Source organism: Triticum urartu, chromosome 7 (genome assembly GCF_003073215.2).
Source record: "Triticum urartu cultivar G1812 chromosome 7, Tu2.1, whole genome shotgun sequence".
Lineage (NCBI taxonomy): Eukaryota > Viridiplantae > Streptophyta > Magnoliopsida > Poales > Poaceae > Triticum > Triticum urartu.
This window is the reverse complement of record NC_053028.1, coordinates 414,197,619-414,217,074: the sequence shown is the minus strand read 5'-3', so window position 1 is coordinate 414,217,074 and position 19,456 is coordinate 414,197,619.

Here is a 19,456-nt window from a genome sequence, read left to right as displayed (position 1 = left end):
CTCGAAGACAATCATGACCACTACTCGACCCTTCGAACTGCTTCACATGGATCTTTTTGGTCCCACTCACTACTCAACTTTTACTACTACTGCTTGCCTCTATGGCTTCGTTGTTGTTGATGATTATTCTCGATATACTTGGGTGCACATAATCCTTTACAAGACTGAAGTCCAGGATGTCTTCAGACGCTTCGCCAATCGGGCTATGAACAATTTTGGCGCCAAGATAAAGCACATCAGAAGTGACAATGGCACTGAATTCAAGAACACTGGCCTTGATACATATCTTGATACCTTGGGCATCACACATGAATTCTCAGCTCCGTACACGCCACAGCAGAATGGCATCGTCGAACGCAAGAACAGAACACTCATTGAGATGGCCAGAACGATGCTAGATGAATACAAGACTCCAAGAAAATTCTGGACTGAAGCCATTGACACTGCATGCCATACAATCAATCGTGTTTATCTTCACAAGCTTCTGAACAAGACATCTTATGAGCTCCTTACTGGCAAAAAGCCAAATGTCAGTTACTTCAGAGTATTTGGCACAAGGTGCTGGATCAAGGACCCACATCACACCTCAAAATTTGCACCAAAAGCACATGAGGGTTTTATGCTTGGATATGGAAAGGATTCGCACTCCTACAGAGTCTTCAATCTCTTCCATTACAAAGTGGTTAAAACAGTGGATGTGCGGTTCGATGAGACCAATGGGTCACAAAGAGAGCAACTGCCAAATGTGCTAGATGAAGTTCCAGCTAGTGAATCAATCAAGCTTATGGGAACTGGAGAGATTATACCTTCTGAAGCTCATCCTAAAGAAGAACTTATCATCTCAGCACCTGATCCACATGAAGACAATGCTCAGCCTGAAGACATTCCTCCCAACGACAACACAGATCAGCAAGAGCAAAGTCTTCGCCCTATACATCCTCGTGTTGCCAATGAAGTGCAGATTGATAGAATAATTGACAGCATCAATGCACCAGGTACACTCACTCGTTCAAGGGAAACTCAGCTGGCAAATTTCTGTGGGCACTTCGCATTCGTCTCAATACCAGAACCCAAGAAAGTTGAAGAAGCCTTCTTGGAACCTGAATGGATTCAAGCTATGCAAGAAGAGCTTCAACAGTTTGAGCTGAATAATGTATGGGAACTAGTTAAGCGTCCTGATCCACGGAAGCACAACATAATAGGCACCAAATGGATATATCGCAACAAGCAAGATGAGCATGGTCAAGTTGTCAGAAACAAAGCTCGTCTCGTTGCTCAAGAATATACTCAAGTGGAAGGCATTGACTTCGATGAAACATTTGCTCATGTGGCTAGGCTTGAAGCCATACGCATACTGCTAGCCTATGCAAATCATCATAACATACTTCTATATCAAATGGATGTGAAGAGTGCCTTTCTCAATGGCAAGATTGAAGAAGAAGTGTATGTTGCACAACCGCCTGGCTTTGAAAATCCAAAACATCCTGACATGGTATACAAGCTCAACAAGGCACTGTATGGCCTCAAACAAGCCCCTAGGGCCTGGTATGACACACTCAAATACTTCCTGAAGAGAAAAGGCTTCATACCTAGTTCCCTAGATCCCACTCTTTTCACGAAGACATATGATGGTGAACTGTTTGTGTGCCAAATATATGTGGATGACATTATCTTCGGCTGCACCAATCAGAAGTACAGTGAAGAGTTTGGATATATGATGCAAGAGCAATATCAGATGTCCATGATGGGGGAGCTGAAGTTCTTCCTTGGTCTTCAAATACGACAACAATGCAATGGCATCTTCATATCTCAAGAGAAGTATCTCAAAGATTGCCTGAAGAAGTTCGGTATGCAAGACTGCAAAGGCTTCACAACACCAATGCCAGCCAAACATCATCTGGGTCCTGACGACAATGGTAAAGAGTTCGATCAAAAGGTATACCGCTCCATGATTGGTTCTTTGCTTTATTTATGTGCATCTAGGCCAGATATTATGCTTAGTGTTTGCATGTGTGCTCGATTTCAAGCGGCAACAAAGGAGTCGCATCACTTAGCAGTGAAGCGAATTCTTCGATATTTGGCTCACACCCCAACTCTAGGATTATGGTATCCAAAGGGCTTAGAATTTGATCTGGTTGGATTCTCGGATGCTGATTATGCTGGTGACAAAGTTGATCGCAAGTCTACATCAGGCACATGTCACTTTCTGGGACGATCACTTGTATGTTGGTCTTCAAAGAAGCAGAACTGTGTATCTCTCTCCACTGCTGAATCTGAATACATTGCTGCTGGATCTTGCTGCGCTCAGCTTCTATGGATGAAGCAAACACTCAAGGACTATGGCATTCATCTGAAGCAAGTGCCACTTTACTGCGACAACGAAAGCGCCATCAAGATTGCCAACAACCCAGTTCAGCACTCGAAGACAAAGCACATTGAAATTCGTCATCACTTTCTCAGAGATCATGTTGTGAAGGAAGACATTGATATCATACACGTCAACACTGAAGAGCAATTGGCAGATATCTTCACCAAGCCCTTGGATGAGAAGAGATTTTGCGAGTTACGGTGTGAGCTAAATATCTTGGAATCCTCAAATGTCATGTGATCAGGCACACATCCTAACACTTATGCATATTGATGACTTAGTTGTGCACCACACGAAGTAACGTATATCTTGAATCAATGAAGACATACATTCTAAGTGTGAATACATTAATGTGGAAATTGACTTCAGAGCGCAACGATAATTTTGCGCCGTGTCTGGGTCTAATACTTCCTATACGGTGGGTAACGCCACCACCAAACGTTATATTTTGAAGTGTTTCACTCTTGGCGTTACCTTGCAATGTCTTCATATTTGGTTTGGCTTCAATCTTAACATGTCTTCATGATTATCTTCACTACGTTTATTATATAGATATATATATATATACTAGTGTTCTGTCCTCTACAGCATTCACTTATAGCTATGTCTTCTTGGTTGAATCTTTTAAACTAAGTGAATGTGATCGGACCCTAATATCTCTATGCTTTCTATCTCAAATTCTATCTCTCCTAGTCATATGCATTCTATTGAAACTGTCGAATGTCTTCTCTGCGTCCTTGTCAGCAGAAGACACAGAGACAACCTTTAAAACCGTTTTCAATGCTCATTCATCCACAAGAAATCCGGAGAAGTAGGAACGACCGCCCAACAATCCAGGCGTGCGTGGGATGTGGAACTGCCCCCAAAATACCGCATGATGGCCACGTGCTACTCAGATGCGAATCGCCAGGGGCACCTGAGTAATAGTGCAGTGCCACCCCTGCGCCTATAAATTCACACTTACCGCGGTCATTATCTCCTTCTTCCACCCTCGCACGAACCCTAGCGCCACCGCTAGCTCTCGACGACGCCGGCGACGAAGCGCTTCGCTGCCGCAACCTCTCCGATGCCGTCTTCACGCCGATCGTGGACATCGTCCTCTCCGCCGTCGCCGTAGGTGTCTTCTGTCGCCAAGTTAGGGCACGGAGGATTGAACTTCTCGGCATCATCTCCCATTCCGTCTTGCAGTTCCAAGTGTGGTAAATAAAACTTCTTTTTACAGCCCCTTTTGATCTCATGGTTCTGACACTTTCTACCATAAGAAGTTTCTCTTCACACAAGTTAGATCTCTCAATCTGCATCTCATAACATGCCTAGTATATTCACTTGTGCTTCATGAAGTAGTTAGATTCCTCACGTGTACTGATCTGTGGGTTCGTACAAATATGGAACCAACTTCTTATCTATGAGAGAATATCTTCGCACGATGAGGTCAATGTCTTCTAAACTGATTAATCTTCAAAACCTTCTGAGAATGCATATGACCTCTTCTCCTTCCCTCGCACCTTAATGCTGTCACAGGTACATGTCCGTGGGAGAATCCTTTGGTTCTCATAGTCTGCATTCATTTGCAGAGTTCTTACAGCATCACATAAATTCTCCTGAAGCCAGTTCCTGTTGGTCCAGCAAAAGAAAGCCTTTGAAGCCTTTGAACGTCTTGAAGCCTTCCAAGTTAAGGTTTATGGCTTCAGAAACAGCAGCAAGGAAGGGGGGCAGACAGAGACGTGGAGGAACATCCAAAGATCTGCCTGATGAACTGGCAGAAATGTACAAAACAGATCCTGAAGAGAATTATGGTCAGCGCAAGACCCGAATCCAATGGATTCGACGCTATTGGGCAGAACAATGGTTCAAGTACCGCTTCGTCACCCAGGAGTATGCTGAGAAAAGTGCCATCAAGAGACCGTGGGGGGACATCCTTTACAAGAACCTCATACCCAGGACCAGAGATGAAGCCATTGCTCAAGGCTTCTACCCATGCATGGTCCGAGGACCACAGCCTGCTGAAGCACATCCGTCGTCACTACTCTGGTGTCGTGACAACAATCTGTTCAAGCGCAACTTCCAGTTTGCCCAGAACTCAGTGAAGCAGAACAAGAAGAAGTTGGGGTTAGACTTCAACCCTGGTCCCTCCGCACCAAGGGCAGATGGCACACGCGACGCAGAACCCAATATCATCGGTCCGTATGCCAACCTTGAGGGCCTCATCACCCGCATCTTAGTCTAAGGGACTGCCGTGAATGACCCTCCAGCTGACTCTGAGTCTGATGAAGCTCCTGCTGTACCGAAGCCAAAGCAGTCGAAGAAGCCAAAAGCTTCAAAGCCGGCCCCTTCACCAAAAATCTCAAGGGCGAAGCCATTGGCAACTGCACCTCCTGAAGACAGTGTGCAGTCTGAAGACGTATCCCGCGTCTCCAAGCCCCAGAAGGCCAAGATGCCTCAGCCACACACCGGCAAAGAGCTCACAGCTACTGCCATTCTGCGCAGCGAAGCCATTGATCTATCAAGTGATGAAGTCTCATCAAGAGCAAAGAAGAAGCTGAAATCTTCAACAATTTGCCTCTCTTTGATGTCGCCATCATCCACAACTTCATCGATGAATGGTTTGCCACACCAAACATCAGCTTCGAAGATCTGCAGCTGCCCGTTGGCCTCAGCGTCGCCTTCCAAGGCGCTATTGCTTCAGAACTTGCAATTGCCCAGCGCATTGTTGAACTGAAACAGAAAATTGATCATGAAAAGGCTCAGTTCAAGAAGCATATGGCCAAGCTCAGCGTGCAAGAAGTGAAGAGCTTCAAGATCATGTTGCACGAACTAAAGGAAAACTTTCTAAAGAAGCATGCAGAAGCTCAAGGTTCGCGGGAGTGAATGAAGACTCTGGCAGACAGATGTGTGCAGGCCTACAATGAGGCCGAGAAGCGCAAGGCACTTGAGCGTCCCGGCATCGACCCCAGGATGGCCGCGAAGAAGAAGAAGAAGTCTGCTATGGCTGAACCAGAGGCACCAAGGCAAGAAGCAGTTCCAATTGTCTTCCCAACTGCAACGACTGGCTCGAAGCCAAAGAGCCGGTCAACCGCTTCAGAGCTCAAGAAGACGCAAACTGCAGAGGCTGAAGCCAGGAAGCGGAAACAATCTGAAGCCTCTCCTTCTGCCCCCACTCAGAAGAAGCGAAAGATCAAGAAAGCTCGGGCTGCTCCCACAGAGCCCTTGATGGTTGAACCCCTTTCTGTCGTCTATCCTGACGCAGAACGACAACTGACAGTTCATGAGCCTGCTTCCACAGAGGCTCCTGAAGCTGAAGACATACCAGCAACCGACCCCATCGCTGCTCAAGACATTGGTCATCAGGACAATGTACAAGATGATGCAGCCCTTCCTCAGTATGAACACAGCGAACTCATCAGCATTGGTCGTCCTCTGACGCCAATTGCACAAGATGTGTCATGGGCGGATCGCCCGCAAGTGGAAGAAGAATCTGAGGTCCAGACCACTCCAACTCCACAAGCGTCGTCTGCATTCCACAGGCTTCGCAAAGGTCCACGGTCTCAAGACTCTGCTGACGACATTCCGGCTGCATCAGCCGAAGAAAATGAAGAAGTACCACAAGATCCCACTCCCCCGCTACACCACGAAGCAGTTCTCCAGGAGAACGTGCCTGAGTCTGACCCTCCAGCTAGTCAAGTGGAGGCTGTAAATATTGAGGCTGCCACAACCAACACTGAAGCCAATGTGGAGCCCTCCCCACCAAAAGCTTCAGAAGACAACGAAGCTACTGATCCAGACACTTCTGTTCCTGAGTCTGCTGCAGGTCCTCAATTTGATTACCATGTTGAGCACAGGCCTCATGTCCAGAAGCCAGTCCCAAGGCTGCCGAGGTTCCCAGGTCCTGCATCAGCACCTGGCTCCTTTAACATCAATAGCTTCAAGGCAGATAATACGTTCTTCAACAGCTCCAAGAACACCTATTCAAGGGAAAGGATTTCATCAGATAGGTTCTGGAGCTATCCTCAGCGCAGCTACTATTCATGCATCCTATACAACCAAGGTCGCATCTTCCCGCACAAGCGCCTTGATGTTGAAGCCATTGCTGGTCTGCCCTGTTTAGAGGAAGCGCCTTGATGTTCAAGCAAGTGGGTCTGCTGCAGTTTGTAACTGATGAAGAGCACTGGAATGAAGAGCTTCTGCTGCAATTCTATGCCACCCTCCACATCAAAGGATACAACAGAGATCCAAAGACTTGGGCCCTGGAGTGGATGAACGGCAATGTCCATCACGAAGCCAATGCATTTGATATCATTGAGCTCACCGGCCTGCCCACTCCTGGCGAATTCTTCGAGGAAGGCTGTCCACTACACACTGAAGCTCTTGAGAGCATATTCCAGAGGCCTGAACCGAATATGAGTCAGATGCTCTCCATGATGAGGCCATTGCCCCACGATGCTCCTTATCCAACAGAGTTCTTCGTTGAAGACTTTGAGTACCTGCCCAGAACCATCTATCACATTATCCGGCGGACTCTCTGGCCTATCAAAGGGCACTCTCCAAATGCCAAGATCGAGGGTGCAATGAAGACTCTGATATTTTGTATCCTTCATGGCAAATGCTTCAACGCACGGGACTTCTTCATACGCCAACTTGCTGCATCAGGCTCAGATTTACTGGGTTTGAAGTTCTATGCTCCTTGGGTAATGAGACTGATCAAGCTTCACTCTGCGATCTCATATCAGCCCTCAGCCCGCAACCATCGGATCTTCTTGCCAGATGTGGATACCTCTGTTGAAGCTATATATCCTGAGCCTGCCAAGCAACCTTTGAGTCTTCAGAATGCAGAACACCAGAGCTTCACTCAAAACGTTGAAGGTGTTGAAGCCATCTCCAGGGTGTATCCTTTGGCTGGAACTACACGTGCACCACACCCTGCTTCAACTGAAGCCACTGGCAGTGCAACTGCTTCAAGACCCAAGAAGCGCACTCGTGTTCTCAACGACCGAGAGCTTCTTGTGGCCCTTCATCAAAAGCAGGATAGGCATCATGACTGGTTGAAGAGACAGATGAAAAGCCTCTTGGTGGATGTAAATCGCATCCGAAATCTTGCCACCAAGAACGCTTTCGTTGCCCATGAAACCTGTCACCGCACATGGAAAGGGCTAACGATGATGCTTTCTGAAGCTGATCTTCAAGAAGATGGCTTCACTGAGAGATTCAAATTTGACTCCACACCTCCTCGAAGAGCTGTGCTGCTGGGGACTCCATCTCTTGAAGACTCTGAGTTTTCTTCCTCTGCTGCCATAGTCACTGCCAGAATCATTGAGGAAGAAGACGATGCTACCTCACCGCCACCTGCTTCAGCACCTCCAAGCTCTTCTGCACCGCCAAACAACGCCAACAACCCTGCTCCTTCACCTACTCCTCATGGGAATGAGTAGAGGCTCTATGTCTTCAAACCTTTTTGGTCATTACTGACAAAAGGGGGAGAAGCATATGAGATTGATAGTCTTCAAGCGGGTTCATATGGTCGGGTGCCTTATATTTTGCTTCGTGCTTACAACTCTCATTTTTCTTTGCTACATTTGGCTCTTATGAGTTGTAACACTTAAACCAGATGGTCGTCTGCTACTTGTTTGCCACCTTGCTTTGCGAAGATAAATTCCGCATGTGCGACGATAAATTCCGCACTTAGATCATTCTGCAGACGTCCATTTTTCATTATGCATGTCATTATCTTCATATACTTTTACATGCATAGTGGATTGTCATCATAAGTTGAAGTGGATCTCCACAAGTACAACCTGCCATGTGCATTTGCATTCCAGAAGCAAATTACTTATATGCACATCTTTAGGGGGAGCCCTTGCAGCTTATGAAGACAATTCCTTTACAATTTCACAAATTATATTCCCCGTTGAAAACTTCAACTAGTTTGTCATCAATCACCAAAAAGGGGGAGATTGTAAGTGCATCTAGTGCCACCCCTAGTTGGTTTTGGAGTATTGATGACAAACCTAGTTGAGGGACTAATGTGTTTGTGAGAATTGCAGGATAACATAGGTAGAAGTCCCTCATTGATTCGGTTTTACTACCAGAGATGACCCCTAAAAATGTACGAAGACTTTGAAGTCAATGGTGGTATATGAAGATATTCATATATGAAGACTATGACAAGAGAAGACACCACGTGAAGCCTATGGAACTCGAAGACTTAGATCTTTCGTAGTTCTCTTTCATTTGTGTTGAGTCATAGGAACCACCGCACTGTTAAGTGGGGTCCAAGAGAACCAGTCAGAATGACTGAAGTGATGCCTAATTCAAAACCTATGTCTTCGAGCGAAGACTATGAGAGCAAATCTTGTCCAGAGTCGGACAAGTCAGCTTTACTTGTAGCCCAAGTAAAGTTGCCGTGTGAGTTCGAAATCTGACCATTGGAACATGTGTCAGTTCCTTAGTGACCCAGGGTCATTTCGGACAAATCAGGTCGGGTTGCCCTGTGGCTATAAATAGTCCACCCCCTACAACCATAAATGGTTGGTTGCTCAGATTTCAGTGCACGGATTTTGTCGTTTGAGAGCAACCCACCTCGAAGCCTTTGAGAGAGAATTCCTTGCGAGGATAAAGCCCTAACCACCAGAGCCAGAGAGAATTGGGCATCACTTAAGTCTTCTTGTCTGTGTGATCTGAAGACTTATTACACTTGAGGACTGTGCATCCTCCAGACGGTTAGGCGTCGCGTTCATAGCATCCAAGAGACATTGTGGATTGCCAGTGAACGAAGTCTGTGAAGGTTTGGGAGTCTACCTTGAAGACTTACCGGAGTGATTGGGCGAGGACTATGTGACCTTAGCTCAAGGAGAATACGGTGAGGACTTGGTGTCCTGAGCTACGTGTTCAGGACTGGGTGTCCGGGACTGTGTGTCCTAAGGTTTAAATACCTAGCCGCTCCAACCAGATGTACAGTTGTCACAGCAACTGGAACTGGTCCAACACATCATTGTCTTCAACGAGTCACTGGTTTAATCTTCACTTCCTTTTACTTACTGTACTCATTGTGAAGCCATTGCATGCCTGCTATATCTTTTGTCTTCAGAACGTAACTGTCTGATTTGTTTGGCTTCATAACTGCTTCCTACCTGATCCTTATTACACTGCAGCTACTTGTCATTGTGCTTTCACTCTATTGAATACTTGACCATGACTTGTCTAATGTAATCTAACTTCCGCTGCATAGTAATAGGCATATCTCTGCCGTTTGTCTTCATAACTTCCATGTTTTGAAGACTTCCATAAAAATCGCCTATTCACCCCCCCTCTAGTCGATATAACGCACTTTCACAGGCCTGCCAGCAAAGCCACGCCGTGGGATGCAGGCAGGCAAGTCTGGGGACCCCCATTCCCAGAATGCCGACAAGGTCTTCTGGAACGGATGGAGGTGCTCGAGCTGGCCGGCCCCCCCAGCGGTCGGCCTGGGCCCTCGGATCGTCAGACATCGGAGATGCGGGGTGACAGCGGATTGGCCGATGAGGAAGAAAACCTCGGCACACCCCTACCTGGTGTGCCAAATGTTGGATTTTGGGTTCCGGCAAAACCCTTGAGGTTCGAACACTGGTGTGCGCACGAAGATCTCTCCCCACAGCTCACGCTCTCGCAACGATCCGATAGCCTAACCCGCCGAACCCGTAGAACAAGGGACACAAGAGTTTATACTGGTTCGGGCCATCGATGTGGTTTAATACCCTACTCCAGTGTGGTGTGGTGGATTGCCTTATAGGTTGAGGATGAACAAGTACAAGGGAAGAACAGCCTCCTGAGGAGAGGTGTTCTTGAGCTCGGTGAGCTGGTGCGTATGTGGGTGGAATGGATTCGGTCTCTGATGAGATGATCCCTACGATGGTGGCTAGTCCTATTTATAGGGGCCCTGGTCCTCTTCCCAAATATCAGGCGGGAAGGGATCCCACAATGGCCAATTTGAAGGGGGACAGCTAGTACAAGCCATCCTCACAAAAGGTGGTCTTCGCCTGCCAAAGGCTCTGGTGGTGACGTCGTTGTAGGCTCCGCGATGACCTCCGTCCTACCGTCTTGCTAGTCTTGGTCTTGTTGCACTGGTATGGAAACCTTTGCCTGATGCCTTGGGACTCCTCGTCTGCGCCTGCTCCCTTAGCACCTAAGAGGAAACTGGTGCTCTGCGCCCGCTGGCGCCTGCCTGGCACCTGCCCAGCCTTGGTCGTCATGGCTCATGTCACGGGAACCTCACGAGGTGCCCTTTGCCTTGATCTCTCTGCTCCTCGCGAGCCAGCCTAGCGAGGCTGTCCCTGAGGAGGTCTTGTGTCGCCCGCCTCGCGAGGCTTGGCCCCTCGCAAGGGTCTTGTGTGTTTGCTAGTGAAGATGGGTCATACCAGGCCGCTAAAGGAGCCACGCTGTGGGCCGCAGGCAGGCAAGTCTAGGGACCCCCATTCCCAGAACGCCGACAGACTTCTGGGACCCACCAGCTACATCTTCGTACGCAAGGAAGTGACTGACAGTCGGGACCCACCTGGTCGAAGCGTACATAGCATTGTCACTCTGGTCGTGAACGTGTACGTACATACTGGTCGATGTAGAGGCGCGTACGTGTCGTAGTAGAGGCATGCACGTGTCGTAGTAGAGGCGCGCACGTAGCATGTACACGTACGTACAGTGGCCAGGGTGCAAGAAAGAAAATACGTCCACGTACGTACATACGGGCGGGGTCTCGAACGCCTGCTTGCGCATATGTATGGCTAGGGCTCGTGTACATGGCTGGGTCGGAACGGAGAAGCTGCACCGTCATCGTGTTCATGGGGAGGCAACCGGCTAGGTCGGAATGGAATGCGTCGTCGTGTTCATCGGGAGCCAACCGGCTTGGACGGAGCAGACAATGGAAACGAGGCCTGGCGTACCGCAGAACGGAGGAAATGGCCTTGTGTACCGCAAAACGGAGGAAACGGGCTTCCTATGGTGGAAACGGGATCATGTTGATCGGGAGGGGTGTGGCATACCGCAAAATGGAGGAAACGGACTTGTGTTGGAGCGCTACGGTCGAAACAGGGGTCCTGTTCATCGGGAGGGGTGTGGCGTACCGCAAAACAGGACTCCACGGGATACTGTTCATCTCCATAGTCGATTGCCTCCACGGGCTACTGTTCATCCCCCGTCGACCTCCTCCAGCCTCCACATGCGACTGTTCATCCACGGGCTCCTGTTCATCCAGCCTCCGCTGCATGCTCCTCCACCGGCTACTGTTCAACCAGCCCTCTCCACGGGGTCCTGTTCAACCACCCCTCCACCGGCTATTGTTCAACCATCCCTCCACAGGCTACTGTTCAACCAGCCCTCCACCGGCTATTGTTCATCCAGCCCTCCATGGGGGCCTGTTCATCCAGCCCTCCATGGGGTCTTGTTCATCCACCGGCTTGATTGATCGGGGTACTATTCATCCAGCGGCAACTGCCTCTACTACCACGGGGTCCTGTTCATCCAACCCCCACCGGGAACTATTCATCCAAACCCCTCCCCCCAACAACACTCATTGTTCATCTAGAGGCAGCATCGATCTGCTTTAGTTAGCAGCAGTAGCGAAGGAATCACTCGGGTTCAGTTAACAACAAGGGATCGATCGATCGCTCGGGTTCAGTAACGCGTAGCTTGCAGTGCAATCACTCGGGTTCAGTTAGAGCCCAACGCCTCGCTCGGGTTCAGTTAGAGCGAAACGCCTCGCACACATGCGCGTACGTATGAGAGAAACGCGCATCGCTCGGCCCTCGATCACCCACCGTAACCGGGAACTCCCTGATATTTTCCTCGCCCTCACTTCTACCACGGTTTTCTCCGTCATGGACGGCCCAAAGAATGTCATGCAGCCACATCTCCGGCTCGCCCAGGACGAAAAGCCCATTTTCTGTCAAGATTTTTTGTCACAGAAGTAGGACCCCACCACATCTATGATGATACCAGGTTTTGTCACAATTACCATCATAGAAGTGTCATAAGTATGACAGAAAAAAAATTCGTTCGGCCCAAAATGTCAGGGATGTGTCTTTTTTGTAGCGTAAGTAAGCATATAAAGGAAAAGCAAAAACAAGAAAAACTATTTACACGGGAAAACTCCCAACAAGCAAAAGAAGAACAAGGAAATGTTTTTGGATTTTCTTTTTAGTACCACTACTAAGCATGCATAGAAAGTAAATTAACTACAACTAATTTTTTTTGTTTTTATAAAGTTTTTCAAACACACAAGAAGAAAGCAGGAAAATAAATCTAAGCATGGATGATACAATGAAAAAGTGTGAACACCGACAAATGGAATGATATGTGAACATGAATATAATGTCGGTGAGAGACACGTACTCCCCCAAGCTTAGGCTTTTGGCCTAAGTTGGTAATCAATCAGTAGCCTGGAGGGTAGTAGTCGGCGTGGTAGCTCACAGAGGCTCTTGGGAGGATGCCTCAGCACGCCGTGCCGCCACCACTGTTGCGTTATGAGCTCGGGCCTCGCTCTCAAGAACAAAATATCTTTCCTTGCTGTAATAATCAAAGAGAGCAGACGCAGGCAAATATGTGTCCACAACATGTGATTGGTTAAACAACAAATTATAAGTGAAGTTATTAGCCCTTCCCTTGAGAATTTTATGATCTTTCAAGGCATCAAAATCTAAATACCGAGTGGGTAGAATAGGATCAAAGGGTAAAGGTGAGACACCCAGCCCTCGTGCTAGGCGTGTGGCATAAATTCCACCATAGAACCAGCCACTTCTAGCATTGTGCTGAAGTCTGCATGCAACAATCACTCAAAGGTTATAATTCCTTTCACTAGTGAGAGCAGTGTGAAGGAGGCTCAAGTCTGGCGCACAAAGTATGCTATAGTCTTGCTTGCCTACTATGAATTTCCTGTTAAATAATGCAAAATACTAAATTGCGGGAAAATGAATGCTCTTTATTCTTCCTTGTCTCACTCCCCTATTTTCACCATAGCAAAGGCTAGTCAAGAAAGACTCGTACTCAACCGTTGGTGGCTCATCAAGTGAACCCAAAAATGGCAGTTTGCAATGGTAAGCAAAATTCTCAAGTGGGATAGTATAAGGATTATCATAAAGCATAAACAACACCCTAGACTCATGTGGAAAATATTCAAATCCTTTAACAAATGATTCACTGAGAAGTTGGTGTTGTACATACTTATCTGATAGGTAGGGACCGAGGCCGGCATTGTGAACATATTGCTCAAATTCCTCCTTAATGCCCACACGCACCATATATTCATCACTAGGCCATAAACATGTCTTGGTGGTGGCATCTCGTGTGGAACTTTCACTTGGTTCAACGTAAGACCGACGGGCGGAACTGTCACTAGATGATGCCCCCGAGGATCGTCTCCTCGAAGAACTCCTTACAAATAGGTTCATCATGTCCGCGTACAATTTTCTGAAAATAAAAGTTTTGGAGTGACAAAAAAATTTCAACAAAACCTTGTAAGATTGATAGTAACTACTCATAGGGATACATAGAGACCATAACAAGCATTCAGACAACTTAGAACACTAAGAATTCAACATGCAAGCACATCTACAACAGCAACAAGAGTAGCTAATTATTCAAAGTATAAGCAACTAAAACAAAAACTAATTGGTCAAACAATGGAGTCACATACCAAGCAACAATCCCCTAAAACAGTTTCGGAAATGGAGCTTCGAGCAAAGAGATCAAAATCCGCGGGTTTGAGCTCAAGAACATGTGAGAGAGAGCAATGGGGATTTTTTTTCTCGAGGTAAGTGATGATATGCTATAAAGAGGTAAGTGAGGGGCCCACGTGGGGACCACAACCCACCATGGCGCGCCCAGGTGGGTTGTGCCCACCTGGTGCACCTCCCTCTGATGTTATTTTCATCAAAAATTCTCAAATATTCAGAAAAAATCGTATTAAAATTTCAGGGCATTTTGAGAACTTTTATTTTTGGGTCATTTTTTATTGCACGTGAAATTCAGAAAACAAAAAAACATGGAATTTTATTTTATTTAAATGATAAAAACAGAGAATAACAAGTAGGGACAGAAAGTAGTGCTTACTAAATTCATCAACTTCATATCGTTCAAAAATGATCCATTAATAAGGTTAATCAAGTCTTATTAACAACCACTTCCGATTAGCATGAAACTGAAGAACTTTCGTAAATCACTAAGTTACCTCAATGGGGATATGCATTTACCCAACAATAAGAATTTCATATTTCTTTTTGACAATAGGTAGAGGTATTTGAAAACTTCCAATAGTGATTGTCGGAGATTTTTCAATAACATTAATACCATTCACTTGGAATTGTTTCTTCGGAAAGTGCGTTGTATGCTCATTGCCATTAATATGAAAAGTGACCTTGCTTTTATTGCAATCAATAACAGCCCCTGCAGTATTCAAGAAGGGTCTACCAAGGATAATGGACATGTTGTCGTCCTCAGGCATCTCAAGTATAACAAAGTCAGTCAAAAAAGTAACATTAGCAACAACAATGGGCACATCCTCACAGATACCGATAGGTATGACAGTTGATTTGTCAGCCATTTGCAAAGATATTTCAGTAGGTATGAGTTTATTCAAGTCAAGTCTTTTATATAAAGAGAAAGGCATAACACTAACACCAGCTCCTAAGTCACATAAAGCAGTTTTCACATAATTCTTTTTGATAGAGCAAGGTATAGTTGGTGTTCCAGGATCTCCAAGTTTTTTAGGTACTCCATCTTTAAAAGTATAGTTAGCAAGCATAGTGGAGAAGTCAGCTTCCGGTATTTTTCTCTTATTTGTGATGATGTCTTTCATATATTTTGCATAAGGAGGCATTTTCCAGATATCAGTCAAGCGAGTACGCAAAAAGACTGGCCTCAGCATTTCAGCAAAACATTCAAATTCTTCATCATCATTCTTTTTAGTTGACTTGGGTGGAAAAGGCATAGGTTTTTGAACCCACGGTTCTCTTTCTTTACCGTGTTTTCTAGCAACAAAGTCTCTTTTGTCATATCTTTTATTCTTAGCTTGAGGGTTATCAAGATCAGCAGGTGGTTCTATCTCAACATCATTATCTGGTTCTTTATCATTGGTTGGTTGAGAGTCTTCATGAACCTCATCATTATCTTTTTCATTATCATTAGGTGAGTGTTCGTTACCAGATTGAGTTTTAGCATCAGAGATAGAAATTTCATTTTCATTATCATGAGGTTTTTCTATTTCAGGTTCACTAGAAGTGTGCAAAGTCCTATCATTTTTCTTTTTCTTTTTTCTTTTCAGAAGGACTAGGTGCACTAGTGTTCACTCTTTGTGAATCTTGTTCAATTCTTTTTGGGTGTCCCTTGGGATAAAGTGGTTCCTGAGTCATTTTACCTCCTCTAGTTGCAACTCTAACAGCAAAGTCATGCATATTATGATTCATTTCATCAAGCAATTCTCTTTGTGATTTAGCAACTTGTTCTAACTGAGTTTGAACCATAGAAGCATATTTTCCAACACCTCTAACATCATTTTATATTCTAAATAACAAGTCACTCAAGCGAGCAATCATATCAGAGTTGCATTTCAATTGTTTCATAACATTTGCATTGAAGTGATCTTGTTTCCTAATGTAGTTTTCAAACTCATAAAGGCATTGGCTAGGATGCATACTGTGAGGATTATCATTATCATTAAACTTCATAAGAGAATTTACCTCTACCACCTTAGGCATTGGTGGTGTATTAAGGCCATGTATTTCTTCAATAGGAGGTAAGTTTTAACATCCTCAGCTTTAATACCTTTTTCCTTCATAGATTTCTTTGCCTCTTGCATATCTTCGGTACTGAGATATAATATACCCCTCTTCTTCGGAGTGGGTTTAGGTGGTGGTTCAGGAATAGTCCAATCATCATAATTTTTCAGTATGTTATTCAATAATTCTTCAGCTTGTCCAACAGTTCGTTCCCTGAAAACACAACCAGCACAACTATCTAGGAAGTCCCTAGAAGCATCGGTTAGTCCATTATAGAAGATATCAAGTATTTCATTTTTCTTAAGAGGGTGATCAGGCAAAGCATTAAGTAACTGGCAAAGCCTCCCCCAAGCTTGTGGGAGACTCTCTTCTTTAGTTTGCACAAAGTTAAATATTTCCTATAAGGCAGCTTGTTTCATATGATTAGGAAAATATATTTCAGAGAAGTAATAAATCATATCCTCGGGACTACGCACACAACCAGGAGCAAGAGTATTGTACCAAGCTTTAGCATCACCCTTTAATGAGAAAGGAAATAATTTGAGAATAAAGTAATAGCGAGTTTTCTCATCATGAGTAAAAATGGTGGCTATATCATTCAACTTAGTAAGATGTGCCACAACAATTTCAGTTTCATAACCATGAAAATGATCAGATTCAACCAAAGTAATTAACTCTGGGTCGACAGAGAATTCATAATACTTATCATCAATAAAGATAGGTGAAGTAGCAAACTTAGGATCACATTTCATTCTAGGATTTGGAGATTTTTCTTTATACTTTTGTAGTAGTTTCTCTAGATCATCTCTATCATTACAAGCAAGAATATCTCTAGTTTCTTCTTCGCTCATAACATAACCTTCCGGTACCTTACACAATTCATATCTAGGAAGGCTAGTTCTAGCAGGTGTCTTAGGAGATTCAGTTTCAAGCTCATCATCAGATTCAACAACATCATGTTGTATAACTCTAGTAACTTGTTTATCAAGAAATTCACCAGGTGTCACATCATCATTATCAAACAAGGCACTAGCATCATCATAAGCATCATTCATAGTATAATTAGCATCATCAATAACTTGCGACATATCAGAATTAATAGCATGTGGTGGTGTTGCAAGTTTATTCATAATAGAAGGTGAATCTAAAGCAGAATTGGATGGCAGTTCCTTACCTCCCCTTGTCCTTGAGGGAAATATCTTAGTCTTTGGATCCTTCAGATTCTTCGTAGTGATAATATGATAATAATCCCAAGTGACTCAACAAAAATAGCTATGCTCCCCAGCAACGGCGCCAGAAAAAGGTCTTGATAACCCACAAGTATAGGGGATCGCAACAGTTTTCGAGGGTAGAGTATTCAACCCAAATTTATAGATTCGACACAAGGGGAGCCAAAGAATATTCGAAGGTATTAGCAGCTGAGTTGTCAATTCAACCACACCTGGAGATTAATTATCTACAGCAAAGTGATCAGTAGCAAAGTAGTTTGATAGTTTTCATAATAGTGATAGTAGCAACGGTAACAGTAACAGTGATAGCAGTAATTTGTAGCAAGTGTAACAGTGATGATAGCAATAGTAACGCAGCAAGATCAATAAGAATAAATACGTAGGCTTTGGATCGGTGACTTGTTGGATGATATTCATCATGAGACAGTTATAACCTAGGGCGATACGGCACTAGCTCCGGTTCATCGATATAATGTAGGCATGTATTCCGTAAATAGTCATACGTGCTTTATTAAAAGAACTTGCATGACATCTTTTGTCCTACCCTCCCGTGGCAACGGGGTCCATATTGGAAACTAAGGGATATTAAGGCCTCCTTTTAATAGAGAACCAGAACAAAGCATTAACACATAGTGAATACATGAACTCCTCAAACTACGGTCATCACCGGGAGTGGGCCCGGTTGTTGTCACTCCGGGGTTGCCGGATCATAACCGTAGTAGGTGACTATAACTTGCAAGATCGGATCTAAAACATGGATATAATGATGAAATCATAAATGGCTCAGATCTGAAATCATGGCACACGGGCCCAAAGTGACAAGCATTAAGCATGGCAAAGTCATAGCAACATCAATCTAAGAACATAGTGGATACTAGGGATCAAGCCCTAGCAAAACTAACTCGATTACATGATGAATCTCATCCAGCTCCTCGCCGACCAGCGAGCCTACGAAGGAATTACTCACTCCCGGTGGGGAGCATCATGGAATTGGCAATGGAGAAGGGTTGGAAATGACGAAGAACGAACATCCCCCTCTCCGGAGCCCCAAACGGACTCCAGATCTGCCCTCCTGAGGAAGAACAGGGCCTGGCGGCGGCTCCGTCTCATGGATCATGATAATTCTTTCTCCCTTATTTTTTCTGGAAATATGTGAATTTATAGTATCGGGGGGTCATCAGCGGGGCCACCAGGTGGGTACAACCCACCTGGGTGCGCCAGGAGAGGGGGGCTCACCCTGGTGGGTTGTGCCCACCCAGGGGCCCGTCTCTGGTGGGTCTTGTCTCTAGTAATTCTTATTATTGATATAAAAAATCCTCGCAAAGCTTCCTTCCATTCCGAGACTTTATTTCTGCACAAAAACAACACCATGGTAGTTCTGCTGAAAACTGCGTCAGTCTGGGGTTAGTTTCATTCAAATCATGCAAATTAGAGTCCAAAACAAGAGGAAAAGCGTTAGGAAAACCTAAGTTGTTGTTTCTTAAAATTCGGACTGCGATGCTTATGTGAAAAAGCTTCAACCTGATAAGCTCGAACCCAAATCGGAGAAATGCGTCTTCATAGGATACCCAAAGGAAACTATTGGATACACCTTCTATCACAGATCCATTAGAGATGTATCAGAGTCTTGGTGTTGATCATGTTTTGCTCGTGAGAGAAGCTTAGTCAACGGGTCTACAACATTCAGATTCGTATGTATCTTGCAAATCTCTATGTCTCCCTCCTTGACTTGATCGCAGATGAAATTGAAGCGTCTCTTGATGTGCTTGGTTCTCTTGTGAAATATAGATTCCTTTGCCAAGGCAATTGCACCAGTATTGTCACAACAGATTTTCATTGGACCCGATGCACTAGGTATTACACCTATATCGGATATGAAATCCTTCATCCAGACTCCTTCATTTGCTGCTTCCGAAGCAGCTATGTATTCCGCTTCACATGTAGATCTCGCCATGATGCTCTGCTTAGAACTACACCAACTGACAGCTCCACCATTCAATAGAAATATGTATCCGGTTTGTGACTTAGAGTCATCCGGATCAGTGTCAAAGCTTGCATCAACGTAACTGTTTACGATGAGCTCTTTGTCACCTCCATAAACGAGAAACATATCCTTAGTCCTT